Genomic DNA, 17560 nt, shown 5'->3' on the forward strand with positions numbered 1-17560 from the left:
TAGTGTGGCTATTGTGGTGGAGCGCAAGGAGGCAGGAAAGGAATATCCGGTTCAGCGGCCGGTTAACTATATCAGTGAGGTACTTATTGAGTCCAAGCAGAGGTACCCGCATTGGCAAAAATTGGTGTATGGGGTTTTCATGGCAAGCCGGAAGCTTAAGCAGTATTTCCAAGGTCATCCCATCACGATGGTCAGCTCTGCTCCTTTGGGGGATATAATCCAGAACAGGGAAGCAACTGGTCGGATTGCTAAGTGGGCTATCGAGCTCGGGCCTCATGGGTTGAAATATATACCCCGAAAGGCGATCAAATCTCCGGCACTTGTGGATTTCATCAATGATTGGACAGAATTACAAGCGCCAGAGGAGAAGCCGGATCACACTTATTGGACAATTCATTTTGATGGGTCCAAGCAATTGGAGGGCTCGGGGGCGGGAGTCGTATTAACTTCCCCACGAGGTGATAAGTTTTGTTATGTTCTCCGTTTAATGTTCCCTTGCACTAACAATGCAGCTGAATATGAGGCTTTACTCCATGGTCTTCAGATGGCTAAGGAGATGAATCTCAGCCGAGTTAAGTGCTTCGGTGACTCGGATCTGGTGGCTCAACAAGTGTCCGGCACTTGGGATTCCAAGGACCCACTAATGGAGCCACTTGGATATTGTTGCAGGTCACATTAAAGGTTATCAGGTGGATCATGTGGACTGGCGAAAGAATGAAGCGGTGGACGCTTTAAGCCGCCTGGGTTCCCAACGTAAACTGGTTCCACCTAATGTCTTCCTGGATGTTTTGCATAATCCGTCCGTCAAGCTCCCTCGTGAAGAGGATTTGGCTGTTCCTGATCCAGAGGCTCAGTTGGTGGTGGCTCTTCAAGTTATCCCGGATTGGACGGTTCCATATCTGGCGTATATAAACTGGGGCGAGTTACTAGAGGATGAAACTTTGGCCAGGCAGATAACCCGGCGGTCCAAGTCAATGACTATTATCAATGGAGAGTTACATCATTGCAGTGTGACAGGGGTGTTTCAACGCTGTGTGTCTCATGAGGAGGGCAGTGAAATTTTGCGTGAGATCCACGTAGGAGATTGTGGTCACCACGCCGGTTCAAAATCTTTGGTGGCCAAGGCATTTCGTCACGGTTTCTATTGGTTGACAGCTCATGCTGATGCCGAGGACTTGGTCAAAAGATGTGATGGCTGTCAGAAATTCTCAAGGCGCGCTCATGTACCAGCTCAAGAATTGAGGATGATTCCAATCACCTGGCCATTTGCAACTTGGGGGCTGGATATGGTTGGGCCTTTCAAGAGGTCCAAGGACAAGAAGACCCACCTTTTGGTGGCGGTTGATAAGTTCACCAAGTGGGTGGAGGCAAAGCCAGTTAGTAAGTGTGACGCAGCCACGGCAGTTCAATTCATCAAAAAGGTGATCTTCCGGTTTGGCTTTCCACACAGCATTATAACAGACAATGGTACCAATTTGTCAAAGGGTGCCATGAAGGAGTTCTGTCAACGTGAGCACATCCGGCTTGACGTGTCATTAGTGGCTCACCCCCAGTCCAATGGTCAAGCGGAGAGGGCCAACCAAGAGATCTTGAGAGGCATCAAACCCCGGCTTATGGTTCCTTTGCAACGGACGCCGGGTTGTTGGGTTGAGGAGCTACCTTCAGTGATATGGAGCATCAATACCACACCCAACAGATCGACAGGATACACACCGTTCTTCATGGTTTATGGAGCGGAAGCGGTTCTTCCTAGTGACATCTGTCATGACTCACCTCGTGTAGCGGCATACGTTGAAGCTGACAACGAAAAAGCACGGCAGGAAGCTCTTGACCTGTTAGATGAGGAGCGTGACATGGCGGCAGCCCGTTCGACGATTTATCAGCAAGATATGCGTTGTTGTCATAGCCGCCAGGTTAGAACCAGAACCTTTCAGGAAGGAGATTTGGTGCTTCGACTCATCCAGGATCAGACGGATATGCACAAGCTATCCCCCCCTTGGGAAGGACCTTTTGTGGTCAGCAAGAATTTGCACAACGGGTCATACTACCTAATCGATGTTTGAGGGAGCAAAGACTCACGTAAATCGGAGGAGGAGACCAACCAGCCGTGGAATATTGCTCATCTTTGGCCCTACTATACTTGAGCTAGAGGCTCTACTTATGTACATATTATGACATTGTATATATTATGATCAACATAATAAACTGGAACCTCAGCTAAGGCAGGGTATCTGTTGTTTTCTTACATCATGTGTGGTTACATGGAGCTTACAAAGCGGCGTCCGGTTTACCCCTTGATTTAGCTTCTCAAAGCTTGATATTAGATCACTTGGGCGCTTGGTCGTATCCGAACCATAGCTACACCTCTTGATCGGCGCAATGCCACAGCATCACTTGAGGGCTTGGTCGTATCCGAACCATAGCTACACCTCTTGATCGGCGCAATGCCACAGCATCACTTGGGGGCTTGGTCGAACCCGAACCATAGCTACACCTCTTGATCGGCGTAATGCCACAGCATCACTTGGGGGCTTGGTCGAACCCGAACCATAGCTACACCTCTTGATCAAATTTGGGGCCTGGCAGCCCGTGAAAAGCCTCGACTACAACGGTTTTTATTTGCTTTTTGCTGAGTTTTCTTTGTTTTCATAATATTTGTGACGTTTTCAAACCGGTGTTTATCAACCCGGTTAGGCTGTCAACTACAAATTGTCAGTACATGATCAAGTTATAATCCGGAGACTATCAGCCCGGTCTGGTTTTGACTCAAAGTCACCAGTATGGAATAAACCGGTGTTTATCACAACCCGGAACAGTTTTATTGTAAACCGGCATCATATAACAGGAGTTACTTTTACTCCGGATTAGGGTTATTACCCTCATTACAAGGTTGGTCAGCCAACACTATGCCTAAAGGTCACAGGTATCATATATTTCCATATTTGGTTATCTTTTACAACCTTGGTTATAAACCTTGGTCATATATATATTTGGGTATCATGACCCGCCCGGTGGTAAACCGCCAGGGCGCTTTAAGCTTCTTATCTGCAGGAACAGCTTGAATAAATAGCTATGGATTATGAACATCATATCTTAAGCATGGCGGATTAACACGCATCAGTTGCAGATAAATATGCATGAAGGCATAACAGATCAAGTGTTTTAACTAGCCTATTACAAGGCGTTTCAGTGCCCAAAGGGATAATTGTTTCTCAATAAGCATTGAAGTGTGGAAGATTAAACCGGCCCCCGGATTACGATTGCTTATCAGCTTGACCTGACGGCTGCGCGTCATCTTGCACCGGTTCATGTTCTTCGGCTCTACCCAGTGGCCGGAAGTCAACAGTTGTCCAGTCGATCCCAGTTAAGCTTGGAACACAGCTTCGTCGCTTATAAGGATTGACGGTTCAATATCAGGGGCATAAGTGTGCTTACGGATTGGAGGGATCAGATTTGGCGCTTCTGGAATTGGCGGCAACCCGTTTGTTCTTATCATCATAGCTTGACTGATAGTGTGAAAGATCAACTTCTTCAGCCAATTGACAAGCCAGTGGACGTACTTCCCGGTTTATGGCGCGGACATCCTCCTGGCCAAATTCTGACCCGTCTTCTTTTAAGCTTGGGAAGCCTTTAGCCACGTCCACCGGATCAAGATCAGGCACCCATGCCTTTGCCCGGGTTAGAGCGGTCAGAGCGCCAGCCCTTGCAACAGACCTCTTTAGCTCTTCTACCCGGGCAGGCAGCATAGAAAGCCTGTCTAAGGTATCCTTGATTAACGTCGGGGGCGGCTTATTCTGCGAAGCGGTGCAGATAATTTGTTGAGCGCCGGTATACAGTTGTTCTATCAGCGTGTAGGAAGCCTTCATTTTCTTCTGAACATCAGAGCCCAGATGACTAATGCGAGTTCCTGCATCATTGCAAACATCAGTAAACTGGCAACGCATGGGAAGATATGTTGAAAGTATTAAGGAAAAGATGCTTACCAAACACAGCAGCGGTCATCGCATGTACTTGTCGCTTTACACCAGTCAGCTCGTCTACCACCGGTTTGAGAGCTGCTTCTGCGTCTTCAGCTCTTTTCCGCAAAGCGGATTTCTCTGTGTTCCAATCCGCCCGCTCCTTGGCAAAGCTCTCCTTTAGCTTTTCCATAGCAGCTAAAGCGCTTGTCAGCTCATCTTTTGCTTTTGAAGTTTCGGCCTGTTGGGACTTGATGTTCTCTTGCAGATCAGCGGTTTGGCTTTCCTTCTTGCTCAGTTCAGCCTATAAAGAGACAGATACACAATGAGTTGACAGTACATATTTGAAGTACCAAGCACATAACAAGTTATCCCCTTGATACTTGAGGGCTAATGCATATTTGCTCCTTATCAGAAATTTCTACAAGTCCCAAGCACAATACAAGTATTAATCTTGGCACTTGGGGGCTAATGTGTGTTTGCTCAAAAACTGTTGGTATGAGAATTCTTCTACAGTCCCGGTTCATCTTTATAAAGTTAAACCGGCCCTTGGGGGCTATACCGGTGAAAGAGCAGTATGGCAAATTTTAAGGAACCGGTTCATCTTAAAAAGGTAATCCGGTCCCTAGAAGCTAAATATGCAAAGTTAAGTTATGATAAAAGTCCCGGTTTAGATTGGTATCATAAACCATCACTGGGGAGCTACTAGGAGTTGATAAACTGCAATTGGACAAAAGAAAAAAATAGTAGTTACCTCATATTGCTCCTTCATCAAGTTTACCAAACTAGCTTCATAGTCACGGCTGGTATACAGACGGTTCAAGAAGCCAGAGTGAATGTCTTGAGCATTGAGATTGGCGTAGCTTGATAAATCGGCATTCCATTTGCCTTTGCCGATAGCAGAAAGATCGTCCTTGGCAGTATGCTTTGACAAAGCGACAGGGTTGCCAGGAGTGGTGTGGCCAGTGCCAGTAATCATAATGTCATCATCTTGGTCATCAGCAGCCTTCGCTGGAGTTGGCGGATTGTCAGTACCCTTAACCGGACTGGCCGGTTTGTCATCAGTTCGGACAGGGCTGGTTGGCCGGTCTGCATGGCTTGTAGTGTCAACTTGCACTTGTTCAGCAAGGAAGTCATGGTCTTGAGGCGGCGGATCGTGAAGCATGGCGTCAGCGTCGGTTTCTTCCGGATCTGGAGTTGTTTCCGGTTCAGCAGCTACATTATCATCAGCCGGTTTGCTTAACCGAGCTTTCTTGCTGGGTCTTGGCTTGGCGCTGAGAAAGAATAGACATAAGGATCAGTACAGTATGTAAAGATAACACATCAAGAATAAAGACACGTGCATAGCTCACCCAGGAACTGTTTTGAGAGGTGGAAGCTGTGTGGCCGATGACTCGCCAGAGGATGAGTGAGAAGTACCCTGATAATTTGAATCAGACGGGTTAAGAGGCTGGCGAAAACAACCTGCTTTTGGGCATGAAGTATCAATGGGATAAGAGACCTCTGATCGGCGTTTCCGAACCGGACTGTTCGGTAAACCGGCGGAGGTAACTACCTGGCCACTGTGTCGGGTTGTACGGCGAGCCTCGTGCTGCTGCATCTTCAAAAGAAAGTTTGGGTCCAAGTAAGCAAGAGGGTGAGAAAATTTTACTTTCCGGTCTGCTTGACGGATTTTTGATGTTGGCAGAGGATCTAAATCGGAGGAAAGAATGGTTACCTCTACGTCCTCAGCATGACTGCCTTCAGTGTCGTCCTGATAATAATCATTGTCAATGATTATTACGAAAAATGAACCGAGAGAGTCAAGTTCTACCTCTGGTTCCGGATTACGCACATCGTCATCAGCTGGTAGATCGGAGGATGCAGTGGTCCCTCTCTTGGCAGGTCTTTTAACAACCTTGGTCTTTGGACGAACTGGCTTGACCGGTTTATCTTGCAGCTTTGCCGGTTTATCTTGGGATGGTTTCTTGTTCCAGAACGGATCGTCACCCTGTCAGAAAATAATCACACTTTCAGAGAATATTTGGACAGAAGCAACTTCAGATTAAAAGATTATATGATTCTTACAGCTGGCGGTTTGTTGAAGGTGCAGAAAGGGAGTAGTCCGGTTTGGGCACAGACAGCCTCCGGTTCGTTCAGTATCTTCTTTACAGCTTCAGTGACTTCTGCATCTGTAAGCTGAATGTCAATGTGCCGCTGAGCATCCTTCAAACTCCCCGTGTACTCACACATCAAACCGGGGCGTCGGCTTAAGGGCAGAATACTCCAGCTTATCCAGCAACGAGCAAGATCAACTCCTGTTAAAACATTCGCCGTGAAGGCTCTAAGCTTTGATAATTGGGGAGCATAGTTGGCCCTTTCTCTTGCTGTCAACCTCTGAGGAAAAGGATGTGTGTTGCTAAGACGTTCAGGGCGGTAACCCGGCAAAGGATTTTCATCCGATGGAGATGTGTCAATGCAGTAAAACCAAGTCTGGTTCCACTCTTTGGGGTGACTGTGGAGTTTGCGGTGAGGGAAGGTGACTTCCTTCCTTTTCTGAACCGCCATTCCGCCCAGCTCCGTATTGGGTCCATCTGAGAACTCTGTGCGACGGTTTAAGTGAAAGAAATCCCTAAACAGTTCGACTGAAGGTTCCTCTTGCAGATAAACCTCACAAAAGACATGGAAGTGGCAGATGGTGGTCACAGAATTGGGACCGATGTCTGAGGGCGCAGCTAAAAATTGGCCAGTACATCTCGGAAATTTTTTGAACCGGGAGGGCTAAAACCTCGTCCGAGATGATCAGCAAACACGACTACCTCTCCGTCCTTGGGTGTAGGAGGACTTTCCGGGCCAGGGACCCTCAAGTGGATGACATCTTTCTTGGCTAAAGCGCCCGTTTTAACGAGATTGTTTAATTGTTCCTCGGTTACTCGAGAAGGAGCCCAATTCCATTCATACACTTGCTTGGCCATGGCAATGGAAATCTGAAACATGATTATTGCCGGTTTAAGATTTATAGTGGACAACTATACAGCAGTATAAGGATACAAGCATATTGATAAACCGGAATTGGTTATTCGTAAACTGGAGTCTGACAATGGAAACAGTACAATGATGAAAGCATTAGCGGTTCAACAGGGGACTAATGGTATCTACTGGGTCATCATTTTGTATGTGAAGTTAAACCGCCCAATCTGGTATTAAAGATGTATAAGTGAAGGGGAAAACAGGTTTCACAAGTTGGCATTGTAATTTTGGATCTACTGCATGTCAGAAAATGAAAATATATTCAGACCTAAATATTGGTACCGATGTAGTTGATGAAGGTTCAGATGGGATTTTCTACTTAAACGAGATGAGTTGGATATCAAACAGGTGCTAAAACTACTACCGCGCGAGATCTATGTGGTTTTTGGATCTAATCCATGGATATAAGTAAGGATAAAGAAGGGCGGCGAAGAACACTGATGAACGACAGAAACCCTAAGTGCAGATCTATGTTAAGAGAAAGGGGAGACTTACGGAGGCTGTCGAGCAGCGGCGGCACGCGAAGGAGCTCTGGTACGTTCAGGTCGATGCGGCGGCCAAGGTTGGTGCAGCAGTCGAAGGTTGACGGCGGCGGCTGAGGTCGAAGGCTCGGGCGTCGCGAGGATGACGATGACGCGAAGAGACACGAGGGGGAAAATGGAAAGACCCCCTGGCCCTATTTATAAGGGAGATAACCGACAGGCGCAAAAATCGAGGTGCCGAATTTTTGGATATGAGGCGGAGCTGTCGCCTCGATTGTCGGAGGCTCATTAATGAAGGTGGATTATACACAGTTTTAAATAGCAGGTGACGTCACGGCGGTTTACCATGATCCTAGAAGATGATGTCACGGCTGTTTACAAGATTATGTGAAGATGTTGAAGAAGCAAATTTCTTAAGTATTGAGGATTGACATGAACCAGTTCAAATCAATCTGGGGCCTAATGTTGGGGATATTACCACTGGGTATAAACCGGCCAGGAGTGGCCGGGTTAACCCCATAAGTAGTTCATCTGTATCTGAAGCCTATGAAGACAGACGGTGACGCTTCATGAAGGCCCAGGGCCCAAAGCCGGTTTAAGGCCTGTAGACACAAACCGGCATTGATATGTAAACTTGTGTTGTAAGATAGAAGTAGCAGAGACCGAGCCGGACACGATTATGAGCCGGCCTCGGAGTCTGTAAACCGACAGGCGTCAACCCATGTATATAAGGGGACGACCCGGTGGTGGTTCAAGGAGAACAGACGACAACTCGAGACTCAGGCAAAGCGTATTCGCTCCCTGGTCATCGAAACCCCATCAATTCCATCACAACTAGACGTAGGCTTTTACCTTCATCGTAAGGGACCGAACTAGTATAAAACTCTCTTGCGTCCCTTGTCCGCTTTAACCCCTTTAAGCTAGCCCGTAGCGATGGCTCCACGACTAAGTCCTTTCTCTAGGACATCTGCCGTGACAAAGCCACGACACCGTGCAAAAGGCTCGTACCTGGCAACAGACTCAGGTGGAATACAAGCCCAATTGGCAGCAGAATGTTAACAAGACCACCACCCAAGTCAAGAATGTCGTGCCCAATCCTGTGCACGAGGAGCGCCAGCGCATCAATGCTTGCTTCAGTTGTGGGCAAACCGGATATTATGCCAGACAGTGTCCCAAGAACAGCAAGGCAAATGCTCTACTTAGGCCACAAATCACCTTTATGGAGTCATGCTCGACCCAGCAAAACATCATTGGGCACGTTCATCACCTCTCCGCCGATGAAGCCCAAGAGAACCCCGAAGTCGTCATTGGTATGTTCTCTGTTAATAACATACCTGCAGTAATTTTATTTGACTCTGGGGCTTCCCACTCTTTTATTTCTCGGAGTTTTGTTGCCCAAAACAAATTTCCTTGTTCGCTATTGGGCAAAAATATGCTGGTACAAACCCCGGGATCATTAATCAGGAGCAATCTGGTCTGCCGTAATCTGGAAGTCAATATCAACGGAGTCTGTTTTCCAACTTCTTTGATAATTATTGAGTCTGCTAAGTTGGATGTTATCTTGGGTATGAATTGGCTGACTCAATATCAAGTATGCATAAATTGTGCAACCCGAGAAGTCACCTTGACCAGTCAGAAGGGGCAGACTACCAAATTCTATGCTCGCAGAAGCATGCCCAAGAAAGAAATGGCCTTCACCGCTGTGGCTGAATTGGAATTAATTCCTGTGGTCAGTGAGTTTCCTGATGTATTTCCAGAAGAGCTACCAGGCATGCCACCGGATCGAGAGCTTGAGTTTGCAATAGATCTTGTGCCCGGAACCGCTCCGTTATACAAGAAGTATTACCGGATGACCTCATCAGAATTAGTGGAGCTAAAGAAACAGCTTGATGAAATGCTCCAGAAAGGATATATCCATCCCAGCTCTTCACCATGGGGATCACCTGCTATCTTCATGGACAAGAAGGATGGCAGCCTCCGTATGTGTGTGGATTACCGTCAGCTGAACGATGTCACCATAAAAAATAAATATCTGTTGCCAAGGATTGATGACTTGTTTGATCAACTCAGTGGGGCCAAAGTATTTTCCAAAATTGGCCTAAGGACAGGATATCATCAACTCAAGATTAAAAAGGAAGATATTCCTAAGACCGCATTCACTACTCGATACGGTCTTTATGAATATACAGTTATGTCCTTTGGTCTCACCAATGCCCCTGCTTTCTTCATGCATATGATGGACAAAGTATTGATGGACTTCCTCGATAAGTTCGTAGTAGTCTTCATCGATGATATACTTATTTACTCAAGAAGTGAAGAAGATCACAAAGAACACCTCCGAGCAGTACTACAACGACTCCGCGACCATCAGCTATATGCCAAATTCAGTAAGTGTGAGTTTTGGCTCAAGCAAGTTGGATTTCTTGGACATGTACTATCTGCCGAAGGTATAGCCGTGGACCCGAGCAAAGTAAAGGATGTGCTCGATTGGTTGCCACCCACAAACGTATCCCAGATCCGGAGTTTTCTTGGATTAGCCGGATATTGCCGTTGTTTCATTGAAGGGTTTTCCAAGATTGCTAAACCCATGACGGAGCTGCTCAAAAAGGATAAGAAGTTTCAATGGACTGAGGACTGTGAGAAATGTTTTAATGAGCTAAAGATACAGCTGACAACCGCACCTGTGTTAACTCTTCCAGATATATACCGCAGTTTTGATGTGTACTGCGACGCCTCCAGACAAGGACTTGGATGCATACTTATGCAAGACGGCAAGGTAGTAGCCTATGCATCGCGACAGCTCCGACCCCACGAGGGAAATTATCCCACTCATGATCAGGAATTGGCCGCGGTGGTTCATGCTCTAAAAATTTGGAGACGCTATTTCATCGGGAAGAGGTGCCAAATTTTTACCGATCACAAAAGTCTCAAGAATATATTTACTCAGCCAGATTTAAATCTCCGTCAATGAAGGTGGCTTGAGTTAGTTGAGGATTATGATCTTGGAATAAATTACCACCTGGGTAAGGCCAATGTGGTCGCCGATTCCCTTAGTCGAAAGCCTGTCAGTCTAAATGTCTTATTGGAATCCTTGCCTCCTGAACTTCAAGAGGAGATTGCTTAGCTCAACCTGGTCATAGTTGATGTTGGCCTTGCTAATATTTTGGAAGTTGCCCCCACACTTAAGGAAGAGATCCGCAAGGCCCAGCCAGCTAACACCGTTCTGCAGAAACGTGCCAAGATTATGGTAGCAGGACAGACTTCAGATTTCTCGACGGATCAATTTGGTACCCTCCGCTTCCGGGGAAGGATTTGTGTACCCAATCAAGCGGATTTAAAGCAGAAAATCCTGTCAGAAGCAAACGAATCTTCGTATTCCATTCACCCTGGAGGTACGAAAATGTATGAAGACCTTCGACAAATATTTTGGTGGGATGGAATGAAGAAAGACATTGCCTATTTTGTGGCCTGTTGCGACATATGCAACAAGGTAAAGTCGGAGCACCAGAAGTCAGCCGGACTTCTCCAACCACTGCCAGTCTCACAATGGAAATGGGATGATGTCTGCATGGATTTCATCACAGGACTGCCCAAGACTCATCGAGGCAATGATGCAATCTGGGTCATAGTGGACACCTTAACCAAGGTTGCTCACTTTATCCCAATCAGAACCACATATCGAGCGGATCAACTTGCACAGCTGTATGTATCCAGAATAGTCAGTCTGCATGGAGTACCCCGAACCATCACTTCTGACCGAGGTTCACTTTTTACCTCCGCTTTTTGGTCACGTCTCCATCAAGCCTTGGGGACAGCACTGAAATACAGTACCGCTTATCATCCTCAAACTGATGGACAGACAGAGCGGGTAAACCAAATACTAGAAGATATGTTGTGGGCCTATGTTTTGGCCCAAGGGACTAAATGGGAAGACCGCCTGCCGTATGCCGAGTTCTCTTATAACAATAGCTTCCAGACTAGTCTAAAGATGGCACCGTATGAGGCTTTGTATGGCCGTAAGTGCCGCACTCCTTTAAATTGGTCTCAAACTGGAGATAGCCGCATCTTCGGAACGGATCTCATGATGGAAGCTGAGAAACAAGTTAAGGAAATCAGAGACAGATTGCAATTGGCCAAATCTCGACAAAAGAGTTATTATGATGCAAAGCACCAACAGATCAGTTTTGAACCCGGAGAACATGTATACCTCCGAGTCACTCCTATGAAAGGAATCAAGAGATTCCAGACTCGTGGAAAGTTGGCACCCAGATTTATTGGTCCATTCCCGGTTATGTCACGAGTGGGTACTGTTGCATATCAGTTGGAACTACCCCCTGAATTGTCGGACGTACACAACGTGTTTCATGTCTCATAGTTGAGGCGATGCATGTCACCGCCTGAGAAAAAGACTGCTATGACTGAAATAGAATTGGCAAAGGACTTAACATATGAAGAGAGGCCGATTAAAATTTTGGATCAGATGGAAAGGGACACTCGTAGTAAAGTAAGGAAGTTCTACAAGGTCTAGTGGGAGCATCACACGGAGTCAGAATCAATGTGGGAACGGGAAGAATTTCTAAGGGCACATTATCCAGAATGGTTTTCCCAAGCAACCGAATCTCGAGGACGAGATTCATTCTAAGTGGGGGAGGTTTGTGACAGCCTGGTTTTTGCCCTCTTTTATTTGCCTGATTTTCATTTGGATTGATTTTGAAATTTGGAGTTTTTGAATCTTTTCATATGGACTTAAACACTTGGGTACCCCTTGGCTTTCACCCAAGTGCCTCACTTCCCTCTCTAATCCTCATTTCCTCTGTGGTTCACATCAAAATAATATTTGGAATATTTTTCTTTAATGAAAAATATTCATTTCCCTCTCTTAAACCCTAGCTAGATCAATGTGCTCCAAAGCAACCCCAATTTTTCTTACCCACAAAAATCTGAGAAAATTCACAAATATTGTTTGAACCCTAGGGCACCTTCCTGAGCAAAAATATTTCACCACTTTTTGGAATATTTTTGCTATAGAAAATATTTTCTGTTCTAGACAGAAATGGTGGTTTCTACAGCAACTACCATTTTCATTGCTCCAATGTGGCTGATTTTTCTTGTGTATCATCACCTTAGTAGATGATTGCTAACCTCCAAAGCCCAGCTCCCAACTCCCAGCCGTTTGACCTCAGTAACCTCTCAAAGTTACTGATCAGAAACTTAGTAGGCTTGTGAAATCTTTTCTACTGCATCTGGATCCAAACCAAAGCATGGTAATCTTCAAAACTACCACGAACAACAAGCCAGACATGAGTTTTGGACTTAGGTCGGCCTGAGTGCAAAGTTCACGCAGTGACCACGCATGTACACGATGCCAACCTTCTTGTCGACGCGCTCTGAGTGCCGCCGAGCGCTCTGTTTCGCACGTGCTCGCTTCCCCGGCTGCCTAAGCGTGCCAAACCTCGCCACAATCTTCTTCCTAGCTCCGTTAACTCTCCGCTGGCACTCGCCGACGCTGGAGCTCGCCACAGCGAGCACGGGCGCGGTCCGACCAACGCAACAGTGCGCTCTGCACTGTGCTCGTCGCCTTCCTCTCGATCTTGTGCTCGTCCCCATTCGCCCACAGTCCCCGCGTGAGCTGCGTCGCCTTCTCCCCCTCTCACTGACGCCGCTCGTCGCCGGGCGCCATGTCCAGGTGTCACCGGCGGAACCCGATCCCCCCTCGATGCTCGCCTATAAATGGAGCCACCCCCGGCCTCCTCGAGCGCCATCCCCCACTCCCACACACTCCATAACCTCGTAGAGAACCGTAGCCCGGCCGGGCAGGCCGCGGGCCGCCGTCCCCGAGCTCGAGCTCGCCGGCGATCCCCTCGGGTCGTCTCCGTAGCTCGGTCCCTCCCAGGCCTGGGCAACCCTTCCAGGGCCCCCGCCACTCTGCGGTGGTGCCGTTCCGCCCGGTTGGACCCCCTGGAGTCACCTCTGCTCGCCGTCGTCGTCGTCTCCGGTGAGCTCCGCTTTTTGTCTCCACTAGAGAAGACGATTCCGACGCCGTCCGACCACCCCTAGCTACTCTACGGGTACGGGCAGGTGCGCCTCCGTCTCCTCTCTTGATCCCTCCCTCTCGTTTTGGCCAAGGAGCCCTTGTCGCCGGCGTGAGCTCCAGCGAAGCCGCGCCGTCCCCTGTTTCTTTCTCCCTCTCCCCCTCACCTGACTAGCGGGGCCCGCTAGTCCGCCACTTAGTACGCGCGCGAAGCGGTACGAGTGGTGGCGCCCTGAGGCTTTACGCCTTCGACGTCACCCCCCAGTCTGTTTTTATTTAAATTCAAATTTCATTTATATCCAGAGAGCTTCAAACAACTATAACTCTTCAACCATAAGTCCAAATGAATTGACTCTTTTTGCATTGTGTTCTTTGCAAAGAAATCAAGCAGCTCACCAAAAATGGGATTTTTCCCTGCTGTCTAGATTTTCTGGTGATTTTCAGAAGGGTTCTTGATGTTTTCTTTTTGTGTTTATAAATATTTTCAGAGAGTGGAGCTTGTCTTGAGGATCACCAGAAGGCTTGTGAACCTCATCTGCATTAAGGCAAGCCACAACAACATTTTCATGGTGCCATTTCAATATTTGTGATTTTCCTACTTGAATGAATGATTTAATCCATGCATTTAAATCACTATTGTGTTATTTATATTCTGTCAAGTGCTTGTTTAAGTTAATATGCTTGTGTTATAGAAAGTTTAAATCTAACTAAGTTGGTAAAGAAACTAGAAATTAATTTTTGTTATGAAAGAGTAATATAGTTATGGATATAAATAATTAATTCGAGTTATTCTTCTTGCATGAGACAAATGATAAAATTTGCTAGAAAAGATTCTGTTTAAAGTGAAGTTTAATCTTAACCAGAGAAGTGTCAAGAGTTGTTGATGGTTATGCTTAGTGTGAATATAGTTGACTCAATCTTTTCCGTTAATATGTGATGCATATGTTAGTGTTGCATTTCATGGTATACTATGACACTGGTTATTTTCAATTTAAGTTGAGCCTGATAATAACACAACTTGAATATATATCGTTGACCGGGTCATGGTGCCACTGAATCGAGTTTTTCCCAGTGCAACCACATTTGCCTTTATGGGAAGGCCTTTATTCGGTCTGTTGTCATGCCTCTGGTCGGTGCCTCCAATGAGGGAAGGTTATGGGCATGCGGTACCCTGACCCGGTAAGCAGACATAACCTTGTGTGCCCGTTGTTGAGATTTTTGGTACCGGTCCCCGTGAGGGACGTTTATGTTTTGGCCACGACGGTGGTCGTTGTGTCTTTGGTAGACACGGGGCCACCCAGGACTAGCCCAGTTGGGACTGGGTCGAAGTGGCCGAGAGAGTGTCATGGCAATGGAGGGGTTTCGTCGGAATGCCGTTGGTCCACCCGAATGGGAGTACGAGGCCATGGGTTCCGTGGTGTGGGCACGGTGCGCTACCTCTGCAGAGTATATTAATCTATCGATAGCCGCGTCCGTGGTTACGGACACGCTCGAAAGTAGGTCACACCATGGGTCAACATTTAATAAATCTTGCACACTAAGTTATGAACTTTGCACTGTTGATGATGGCGGGAAGGTCATCTTGTTATTGAGACCAATTGTTGGTCGTGGTTGTGATCACCGGAAGGATCACCGTTTAAGACCCAGTGTTGGTCGTGGCTGTGATCGCCGGAATGATCATGAGATATCCATAGTTAAAATCATGAGGTTGGTTGTGATCCAAGAGCGATCACCGTTGGTAAGTCAGTCCGTGGGACTTGTCGCACAAGAGCATGATCACAGCATGTCGGTCATTTTGTTGCATTATTAATAATTGGTTAATTATCATGATATTGTTTGTCATTATGTTTATGCTTCTTGTGAGCTTGCAAGTACTTTCAATGTACTGACGTGGCGTGTCATGCCAAATTCTAGGAAAGTCCCGTTGGAAAGGAGTGATGTCCGAGTCTAGATCGTGTCCACATCGGTGTCCCTGTGCTATGGAGTTTCCACTACGACGTTGTTCCGCTGCCGCGTAGTTGTTATGATCGAGGCCCCTTTATGTTCACTAAATAATGTACATATTGTTCAGCCGCACCGTGTGTGCCGCTTGGCCTCGCTACCTGTTGTAATATAAACTTTGATCCGCTAGTACCAATAAAGCGGTTGTTTTCTGTACCAAGATGTTGTGTGTTGCCAGAAGACATGGTCTCTGGGCTGGCAATGCATGGTAAACCGGTCGCTCTGAGCCGGGGTGCCACATTATCCGAAATTTGAGCTATTAAGTTTTCAAGATGAGCAAACTGAGATTTCAAACCATAAAATTCCTAAGACATGTCATCGAGCTCTTTATTCATGTACTCCATAAAACCTTTTTGTTCTTTAAGCTCGTTTATAAAGAAATTATTGTGCTCAAATTGCAAAGACATAAAGCTTCTAACGTTGTTTTCAATTTCTTCCAATCTTCTAAGGTGAGGATCAACGTTTTTTGGCAGAGCCATCAGGGCAAAGGGCACACAAGAAGCAAGCGGAAAGAGGCGGACGAAAAAGGGCGAATAAAACGGCAAAGGTGAAGTGGGGGAGAGGAAAACGAGAGGCAAATGGCAAATAATGTAATGCGAGGGATAAGAGTTTGTGATGGGTACTTGGTGTGTCTTGACTTGGCGTAGATCTCCCCGGCAACGGCGCCAGAAATCCTTCTTGCTACCTCTTGAGCATGCGTTGGTTTTCCCTTGAAGAGGAAAGGGTGATGCAGCAAAGTAGCGTAAGTATTTCCCTCAGTTTTTGAGAACCAAGGTATCAATCCAGTAGGAGACTACACACAAGTCGCCTAGTACCTGCACAAACAATCAAGAACCTTGCAACCAACGCGATAAAGGGGTTGTCAATCCCTTCATGGCCACTTGCAAAAGTGAGATCTGATAAAGATAATAAGATAAATATTTTTGGTATTTTTGTTGTATAGATTGAAAAGTAAAGATTGCAAAATAAATAGTAAACTAGAATTGTAGATTGGAAACTTATATGATGTAAAGTAGACCCGGGGGCCATAGGTTTCACTAGTGGCTTCTCTCAAGATAGCATAAGTATTACGGTGGGTGAACAAATTACTGCCGAGCAATTGATAGAAAAGCGCATAGTTACGAGAATATCTAGGCATGATCATGAACATAGGCATCACGTCCGTGACAAGTAGATCGAAACGATTATGCATCTACTACTATAACTCCACACATCGACCGCTATCCAGCATGCATCTAGAGTATTAAGTTCATAAGAACAGAGTAACGCATTAGGCAAGATGACATGATGTAGAGGGATAAACTCAAGCAATATGATATAAACCCCATCTTTTTATCCTCGATGGCAACAATTGTAACACCCCGCATGTAACTTTCCATATTTGTAACTCCAACTCTTGCCATTTCCGGCTATGTGCTATGATATTCCCTCCGTGTTCGGGTTTTGTCTTTCGTTTTGTATTTTGTTCATGTCATGCATTTCATATCATGTCATCATGTGCATTGCATTTGCATACGTGTTAGTCTCATGCATCCGAGCATTTCCCCGTTGTCCGTTTTGCAATCCGGCGCTCCCATCTCCTCCGGTGCACCCCCCTTGTTTTCTTTCGTGAGCGGGTGTCAAATGTTCTCGGAATGGACCGAGGCTTGTCAAGTGGCCTTGATATACCACCGGTAGACCACCGGTCAAGTTTCGTTCCATTTGGAGGTCGTTTGGTACTCCAACGGTTAACCGGGTAACCGCAGATGCCTTCTTTGTGTTCCAGAAAAAAAAACCCTCTCTAAACAGCCCAAAACCCACCAAACTCTCTTCCATGCTCTAGGTCGTTCGATCACGATCGTGTGGGCGAAAACCGCACCTCATTTGGACTCTCCTAGCTCCCTCTAGCTATATATATGCATCCCCTCCCGTATACAATCGCAGATGAAACCCTAACCCGCTCCTCCCGTCGTCGCCGGACAAACCCGCCATCACCTACGCCCACTCGCGCGCTGCCACGTGGCGCAGTCACCGCCGCACCACCGCGGCCCGGGAAGCCCACGTCGGGCCCCCGCGAGCCCGCGCGCCTCCCCCGCTCCCGT

This window comes from Triticum aestivum, chromosome 5D (genome assembly GCF_018294505.1).
Source record: "Triticum aestivum cultivar Chinese Spring chromosome 5D, IWGSC CS RefSeq v2.1, whole genome shotgun sequence".
NCBI classification, from domain to species: Eukaryota; Viridiplantae; Streptophyta; class Magnoliopsida; order Poales; family Poaceae; genus Triticum; species Triticum aestivum.